The sequence below is a fragment of the Triticum dicoccoides genome, chromosome 4B, assembly GCF_002162155.2.
Source record: "Triticum dicoccoides isolate Atlit2015 ecotype Zavitan chromosome 4B, WEW_v2.0, whole genome shotgun sequence".
NCBI lineage: Eukaryota > Viridiplantae > Streptophyta > Magnoliopsida > Poales > Poaceae > Triticum > Triticum dicoccoides.
In genome coordinates this window covers 220,972,624-220,981,937 of record NC_041387.1, presented here as the reverse complement: position 1 = coordinate 220,981,937, position 9,314 = coordinate 220,972,624, and the positions used below count along the sequence as shown (strand labels likewise).

The following is a 9,314-nucleotide window of genomic DNA, read 5'->3' as shown; positions in this document are numbered from 1 at the left end:
AAAGACCATCATAAGATGGAGGCGCACCAAAGAGAAGCTGGTGAGGGCATAGTTCCAGAGGGGGCGACACGGACGGATGTTGATGGGAAGGGTGGCAGTGGCGAGAGCGTCCGGCCAAAACCGGGAAGGCACGTTAGAGTGAAAGAGCAACATGCATACACAGTCATTAAGAGTGCGTGGGACATGCTTGGCGTGACCATTTTGTTGGGACGTGTAGGGACAAGTGAGGCGGAAGATAGTGTCGTGGGAGGCTAGGAGATTACCAACAACAACGTTGTCAAACTCTTTTCCCTTATCAGTTTGTAGTGCAAGGATAGGACGAACCGAACTGTGCGGTGACGTAGGAATAAAAGGCGGTGAGTGTGGCAAGGGCATCAGACCTGCGACGAAGAGGAAATGTCCACACATAATGAGAGAAATCATCTAAAATCACCAAGTAGTATAGGTTAGCCCGTGTTGCTTGCAACCGGGGATGTCCAAACACACTATGAAGTAACTGAAACGGAAAAGTGGAAATAGTTGTAGACGTGCTAAAGGGGAGACGAACGTGCTTGCCAAGATGACAAGCCTCACAAGTATGGTCGTCAACCTTATTACATGAGAATGAAAAACTCCGAAGAATTTGACGCAAAACGGTGGAGTTGGGTTGTCCGAGACGAGCATGACAAAGGTCGACACTGGCGGCAAGGGCGACTGGGTGGGTGGAGGTGGTGGCGGAGGAGTGCACTGGGTAGAGCTCGTCAGGGCTATCACATCGATGGAGAACCATCTGGGTACGGGCGTCCTTCACAGAAAAACCAACATCGTCAAATTCAACAGTAATGTGATTCTCACGAGCAAGGCGACGAACATATACAAAGTTCGTGACTAGGTCGGGAGAAACAAGAACATTAGACATGGTGATAGGGGTAGATGTAGAAGGAAACGACCTATGACCAACATGTGTAATGGGTAAGGAAGAACCGTTATCAACGGTGATGCGAGTGGGAGTATGAACTAGAGTGGAAGAGGTTAGGTTACCGAGATGAGATGTCATTTGAGCGGTGGCGCCCAAGTCCATGTACCAATCTCCACCGCCACCGTAGTTACTGGGTGACGGAGCCGAGTGCAAAGCAGCCAGGAGGGATGGGTCCTACAGCGGCGGAACCTGCGGCGGGTAGGACCCGCCATAGGGTGGCGCCAGGGCGCCGGGATAGCTGCCATCCATCTGTGGTGCAGACAGGGTCGCATAGCCGGCGACGCCGGGCGCGGCGAGATAGGCCTGATGGCCCGCTGGACGAGGCCCAAGGATGCCAGGCGCGGGCGACCGTGGGACCGGCGTCGAGTATGCGTGGACAACGTCGGTCCACTGGTTGGTGCCGTAGGTCTAGGGTGGCGTAGGCTGCTGCTGCCGAGGCGCCCCCCGTGCGCCTGTTGTTGCTGCTTCGGGCGATCGCCCCCGCGACGGTTGTTGCGGCGGTCGCCGCCTGCCTGTTGCTGGGGAGGTGCAGGAGGGGCGAGTGGCGTGGGCGGGAGGTGGTAGTACCCCGGGGGCAAGGGCGGCACCGGGTTCCGCGGTGCCGGTGGAGCGGGTGGCGGCGGGGCACCACGAGAGGTGCCAACGGTGAGGGCGGTGTGCTGCACGCGCTTCTTCACCTGCTTCATCCGGCGCTCCTCCAACCGCAAGTATGCCATGAACTTGAAGAAGGAGGGCTCCGGCATTAAGGTGAGATTGGCGGCGGCGTTGCCAAAGTCCTCATTGAGGCCGGCCGTGAGCATGCTAAGGAGGAGATCATCATCAATCTTGGCGCCAATGTCACGGAGTTCATCAGACTACGTCTTGAGACGACAACAGTAATCATCAATTGATTGATCGTCTTGATGGCAACCAAAAAATTCTTGCTGCAGAAAAGCGTCACACTGAAGCTGGTTGTCGGTGAAGAGGCCGTTGAGTTTCACCCACACGGCGTGTGCGTCATGATCATCGCTCACGCCCGTGTGAAACAGGTCCTTCGAGACGATGAGGAAGAACCACCAAATGAGCGTGGCGTCGATCACGGTCCACTCGGAGTCATCCTTCATGGCGCGCGAGTCGATAGAGTCGTCGACATGATCCTCGAGATTGTTCTCGTGAAAGAGAAGCGAGAAGTAGGTCTTCCACGCATAGTACGTGGAGTCGTTCGGGTCGAGAATCACGGGAACACGCTAACGGATGTTGATGTTGCAAATGTCAGCGGGATCCGGACCGACAAAGGGGTTGGTGGCACCGGAGATGGATGAGTTGAGGGACATGCACTACAGGAATCAGCTGATTTGCAATCTGCCATGGCAAACGGCAAAGGACCGGAAAACTGACGACAAACATGCCTGGCACAGTACGTAACGGTAAACAATTGATTTTTCGACTCTATTTGCCAGCGGACGGCAAAGACCCCTTTGCCGTCGGTGGCAGACGGCAAAGAAGGTGGAAGGAAACAACTGACATTAGCCACAATAGATGGCTAATGGGAGGCTTTGCCGTCTGCTAGCCAACGGCAAACATGCCCTCCCCTTTGTTGTCTGCTATCTGAGGCCAGCCACGCGTCATGCCCTCCCTAGCCTTTGCCATCTGCCACAGATGGCAACCCCCCCCAGCCTTTGCCGTCTTCCACAGACGGCAAAGTACCCCAGCCTTTGTCGTTTGCCACAGACAGAAACCCTCCAGCCTTTGCCGTCCGCCACAGACGGCAAAGTAACCAAATGGATCAGCTCCCAGGTTGCACAGGTTGCTACCACGTGGCCTCTTTGCCTTCTGTGGCAGACGGCAAAAAGGTTGCATTGCCTTTTTCTTCTTCTTTTTTTCTTATATTCAAGCATTTTCGCAGCAAATATATATATATAGGGTGACACTATTCTAATCCTATTTGGATCACGACGCGCCATATATATATAGGAGCCACGAGTTGGGACTGAGATCCGGTGACTTGCCGTGAGCGAGTCACAGGTGAACAGTACGGTGCCTTGCTCCCCTCTCCACACCGTCTGATCAAAAATCTATGGACAGATTCGTGTGAACAGCTGAAAGGTACAGTGTATGAGCTACAGGATATGCTACAGGGATTATTGCTACAGGAATCCGGCTACAGTGCATGCGCTACAGGAATTCGCCTGCTGTTTTGCTGTTCATACAGATCTATCCATAGATTTTTGATCTGACGGTGTAAAAAGGGGAGCAAGGCACTGTACTGTTCACGGATGACTCGCCCACAGCAAGTCACCGGATCTCAGTCCCACGAGTTGTTCCCGAACTCCCGATAACCCCACCGGACCTATTACAGAAAAAACCACCCCACCCACTCGCTGCCGCAGTCCCCACCCCGACCTCCCTCGATCCCCTCCCCCGAGCGCCGCCACCCTCGCTGCGCCCCCTCCCGCCGGCCGACCTACCCAAGGCGCCGCCGCCCCCCCACCCCCCCAGCGAGGGGTCGCTGGGCGCCGCCCACGCCACCGAGAACCTGCTGCCGCACTTCCGCCATGGCCGCACGCTCCTCCGCGTCCCAATCGCCGCCGCCGCCGGGGATCCTCGAGCACCATCAACCTGGCACGCAGTCCATGGCCGCCTCCCCACGCAGTCCCTTTCTTGCTGCTGACGCGCCTGTCGATGCCGCCCGAGGCCACAGCGCCCCGCCCGTGGCTCTGGCGCGCCTCCCGCCGTGGCCCACCTGGGCCCCATGCTCCTCCCGCCGCCTCCCCGAGTCAGGACGCGCCTCCCGCTGCCGCCCGAGGCCACCGCGCACCACCCCGTAGCCATCCTCGACCCCCGTCCCTACCGCGCCCGCCGGTGAGGTTAACTATGAGATCCCTCCACGTCCTCTATACTCCTCCTCCTCAGTTCTCCTTGGATCTTAAAGAATGGGGCAGTAGCTCCGGTAGCTTCTCCTCGGTCCATGAACGAGGTTGCTCAGTGGCACGCACGAGCCGGGGAGGCTGCAGTTCGGCAACGCGTACACATAGTTCATATTTGGCCCGTGGTATCATCCTGCTGGTTGGTGACCAACAGAGCTGGCCTGAGGCATGGTTTTGCTCGCCGCGCTGGGCGCGACTCCGCTGGAAGGAAGAACGAGCTCCATCCAGCCTGTGAAGTTCGGCCGGTGAGCCTGCGCAGTCCAACGGCGCATGTGTGCTTGTGTCCGGTTCACGGGCGGAGCGTGTGTGGTGCCCGCGTGCACATGACAGCCACATGCGGTGTTAACAGAAGCCAAGCTAGAAGCAGAATGCAGTACCTTCATACGTTTGCATACGAGTGTGCACACAGAGAAGTTCAGGCAATGCAAATGGTGCAGCCGCAGCAGCATCGATCACAATTGTGTGGCGTTCCCTGTTGCTCCTCTCCCTCTGTTGCCTTGCTTGTTGAGATGCCACCGCTTCTGCATGTTTGTACTAAGGCGACTACCCATCTATCTTCACAAGTGATTCTTGTTTGACAATTTGGAGGAACTTGCCACTCTGAAAATCTAACTCTACATCGTTCTTGTTTTTGTTCTTCAGAAGTTCAGGTAACTAGGTTGCTGACTACGTAAAGTTGCTCTTTTCTTCTTGAAGGATTAAAGTTGCTCCTGGCTGTGCTAGTTAGTACTAAACCATAATCTCGTAAAGTGCATAATGCTCATGCGCTTGGACGTTGAGCATGGAATATTTTATTGGTGTGTACCAAGAAAAAGTTTGCGCAAAAATGCAGAAGCCTTTACTATCCATGAGTTTGTGTACATGTTCCGTTTTTTGTGGCTGCTGCAGGCTGCAAGACCTGCCGTCGTCATCCCCACTTAGCCCATGTCATGAAGCTTCGCCCCCCTACTACTGCTACACGTAAGTGCTCGTCTGCAATTTGGCACGAAGTTGAACAACTTTAGCTAGAGTTCAGATAACTGAATGGCAGAGGTTGCTCTAGAACTACAGCAGTATACTTCAGAGTTGAGTGCAGATAATTGAATGTTTATACAGTCAAACCTGTTGCCCTCGTGATTATATGAAGATATTCAGAATCAGAAGTTCAAAAGAAGAGTTCCATGAAAGTCAAAATCAAGAAAGAGCACTGTGAAGTATAATTACTAATAAGACTAGTGTGTCTGGTGCGTGCGTCCGGACTGTGATGTCTCCTGTGTGTGTGCTCATGCGTTTGCATGTGTGTTGCGAGCTCACATGTGTGCACTCAGTTTTTTTTATTTTGTTGAGCATTCGTGTGTCCTCCAGTGTGTGTGTGTGTGTGTGTGTGTGTGTGTGTGTGTGTGTTGCAAAGGTCCTCCAGTGTGTGTGTGTGGTCTTAATACATATTCACAAAAAGGTTGTTTGCCTATCTAAAAAACTTACAACTTTTATATTTGTCCATCTCTCGGTGCATTTAAAAAATAGACACTCACTTTTCAAAATTTAGAAGCTCGCTCACTAAATAAATAGAAGTATGCTTTGAAAAACAATAAAAAATAGTTTACGCAAGTTTGGGATTTTAGAGACTAAAAGATCAGGAAGTTTAGAAAATACAAATGAAAATGTTCGAAAACCAAACATGGGGTGGTTTGCCATAAAAAAAGTTCAGGGGCATTCATGTCACGATTTTTTTCCAATGAAAGGATTAATTCAAAATTTATGAAAAAATCAAATTATTTTCCTATACAAAAGCAAAAAAACAAGAAGTTCAAATTTAAAAAACAGATCAGTTCAATATTTATAACAGAAATGAATTTTCCCGTTTCTAATTTTTTTGAAAAGTTCAGATTAAATTAACATAGCAGTTCAATGATTACTAAAAACTCAGATTTGTAACCGCTACTAAAGAAAAAAAATTAGATGTTCAAAATAAAAACGAAGCAGTGACAAATTCATATAAAAAGGATTTTCAACATTTCTAAAAAACCTAGAAATTCGAATTGAATAACCAAAGCGGTTCGGTATTTGCTAGAAAAACTCGTATTTTCAGGTACTAAAGAAAAAAAAGAGAAGTTCAAATAAAAAGCCGGAGCAGTCGAATAAATATTTTAAAAAAGGATTTTCCCTATTTCTTAAAAAATCTAGAAGTTCAAATTTAAAAAGTTGATCATTCCAAAATTTATATTAAAAAAAGGGAGTTTCCCACTTGTAGAAAACCTAGAGGTTCAAATTTAAAAGGCGAAAAAGTCCAATGTTTATTACAAAATAAAGAAGGCCAAACTAAAAAAATGAAGCATTTCAACACAAAATTATAAAAAAGGGACTTCCTCCCTTTTAAAAACCCCTTGAAGTTCAAATCTAAAACACTGAGCGGCTTGATGTTATTAAAAGACTAGATTTTTTTATGTTACTAAAAGAAATAAAACCATTTTTATGTTTTTTGTATGTTATTAAAGACTAGGATTTTATAAGATGGTCGTGTGTGCGTGTGTTCGGTGTGCTTGTGCTATGGGTATGCTTTTCCATTATTTTTGAAATAAATCAGAAGTTCTTACATACAAAAAATAGAAGTTCAAAAATAAATATTTGTATGCAAAATTTACATGCGGAAAATGTGCTCAGATTTGTTGCAAGAAGTTCACGTGCACCTCTGTGCACGGTTCAGAATTTATATTGCGGGACATCAGACCTCCAATTACATGTTTTAAAATGGCAAAAAATGGCGTCCGAGCTTCAATAACGCATAATTCAATGTACACAAAAAAATGTGACAAAAGTTCATAGTGAAAACAATGAGAAGTTCAAGTACTGCGAAGAATTCATTTCAGGTGAGAATAAAAGTGTAGAAAAATAAAAGCTTAAAAGGTTTGTTGAAAGAAGTTCAAGTGCTCTGTCCGGGGTAGTTTAGAAATTCTTGTGAGAGAGGTTCACTTTGTATTTCCATGTTCGAAAACACAAAAAAGAATTTTTTTTTGCATTTTAAAATAATTCTCTCAATCCAGAAAGAAGTTTCGGCTCAGAATTTCCTCGTTATTAAAGAATGGAAATAAGATGTTCAAAAATAAAATAACAAGAAGTTCAACTTCTTAAAAATAGAGCGTTTCAAAATTTTCATAAAATAGATTAAGAACAAAATAAAACCAGGAAGTCCATATTAAAAAGATGGAGAAGTTCGATGATTACAGAAAACTCAGATTTTCCTCGTTATTAAAGAATGGAGACGAGAAGTTCAAAAATAAAATAACAAGAAGTTCAACTTTTTAAAAATAGAACATTTCAAAAATTTCATAAAAAAACTAAGAAAAAATAAAACCAGGAATTCCAATTTAGAAAGATGGAGAAGTTCGATGATTATAGAAAACTCAGATTTTCCTCGTTGTTAAAGAATGCAAATAAGAAGTTCAAAAATTAAATAATAAGAAGTTCAACTTTTAAAAATAGAGCGCTTCAAAATTTCATAAAAAAGATTAAGAAGAAAAACCAGGAAGTCCATATGAAAAAGATGGAGAAGCTCGATGATTATAGAAAACTCAGAGTTTCCTCGTTATTAAAGATTTGGAAACAAGAAGTTCAAAAATAATATAACATGAAGTTCATAAAAAAAGATTAAGAAAATCAAATTAATATTATATAAAAAACTCAGATATTTTCACGTAATCGAAAGAAGTTCAGATTTATAACTGCTAGAAGTTCACGTACTACACGGTGTGCATTTTGTATTAAAAAGAATAAAAAAGGCAAAGGCTAAAAGTTTTGTTGTCATAAGTTCAAGTCCTTCGTGAGAGAAAGTTAAAAAATTTATTGTGAGAGAGGTTTGTATAAAAGGAATATCGTTTATGTAACACTGACGAATGGATGAGAAAAGTTACAAATGAACATACGTCATAGAAGTTCAACTGAAAACAGTAGGAAGTTCAACTAATGCAGTGGATGAATTTCAGATGAAAAACTATTAAAATCGTCGCTGGTATGAAAAAAAGATCAACACGGAAAAGTTGCGTGTTCACAGCAGCTTTCCACCGGTATATCACTTGCTCAATTCCGGTGAGTGTTCCGATGAGTGGATGGAGAGCTACGGGCAAAAAAAAAACACGTGAAAAACAGAGTGAAGTTCAAGTAGACATGCCGAGAAGTTCAGGTTCTTCACGCGGTGCATTTTCGAAGAATCTGTTTCAGGATAAAGGCAGAATGAATGATCCAGCCATTTTCGAAATTACTTGAAAACGGCTATGAATTAGAGGAAACCATCACCATGAAAAAGTTTCGCATTTTCCTTAGCTTTTCAACGGTATATTATTTGCCCCATTCCGATAAAGTTGGTAGAAATTATGGCGAAACTATGTTTTTAGCCATTTTAAAATTTGACTTAAAACCATAAGGAATTGGGAGAAATAATAGATAAAAAAAGTTTCACATTTCCTCAAGCTTTCCAGCGCCATATTATTTGCTGCATTCAGGCATACGGTTAAAAAATTAGCTCGAAATTACAAATTCGCTAGAACTTGTATTGTTTTCTAAATTTCTTTTAAACCGTTCAAAATTAGAATAAACTTTCAACATGAAAAAGTAGCGCATTTTCATAAGCTTTCCAACGCCATATCATTTGCCTCAATTGGATTAGCCGTTTAGAAATGCCATCGAAAATACGAACTCGGCTGTTCGATTTGCGAAATTTTACAATTTTCCAAATTACTCTTTAACCATAAGGAATTGGAGAAAACTTTCAACATGTGGAAAGAACGGTTTTGCAACAGCTTTCCAACGCCATATTATTTGCATCATTCCAATAAACGGTTTAGAAATGCGATCGAAAATACGATTCACGTTTTGTGTGTGAAGGAAAACGGTTTTGAAAACTGCTCTTAAACCGCTTATATTTTGCCAAAAATTCAACTTGGGTCATGATACTGGTGTCCATAGCTTTCCAACGGTATATCGCAAGCCCCATTTGGACACTTTTTAGCTGAAGTTCAAACTTGTACTCGAGGAAGGTCAGACGCATTAATGTTGTGATCAGAATATTATTCTGATCCCGTGATCTGAATAGTGTTTGTGTGTGTGTGTGTGTGTGTGTGTGTGTGTGTCTATATATATATTCACAGGGAAATTATTCACAGGGAAATTTCACAACAGACATATGACATATCCAACACATAAGTTTCATCATACATACATATCCAACACATAGTTCCACCCATACATATTACAATAGTTTCACATTGTTCATCTATATAGCAAGTTCCACATTGTTCATTGATACAAAAGAAAAAAAGAAAGGGAAAACAAGCACTCCATCAATGCAAGCTTCCGTGAAGTGAATGAAATATGCAAAATGGGAAACAAGAAAGTTAGAAGAAGAAGACTAGAAGAAGAAGAAGTATATGACATTTATGAGTTAACTTAGGTAAAAATGACACTTATGAGCTAACTTA

General features: G+C 44.5%; 1 long non-coding RNA gene across 1 annotated transcript; it reads left to right on the top strand.

The window, feature by feature from the left end:
- The first annotated feature begins 3,379 nt into the window (after positions 1 to 3,379).
- Positions 3,380 to 5,313, top strand: LOC119295833. Its single transcript, XR_005144358.1, has 2 exons — positions 3,380 to 4,661; positions 4,753 to 5,313. It is a non-coding gene; the product is annotated as an uncharacterized LOC119295833 (long non-coding RNA).
- Positions 5,314 to 9,314: the final 4,001 nt, after the last annotated feature.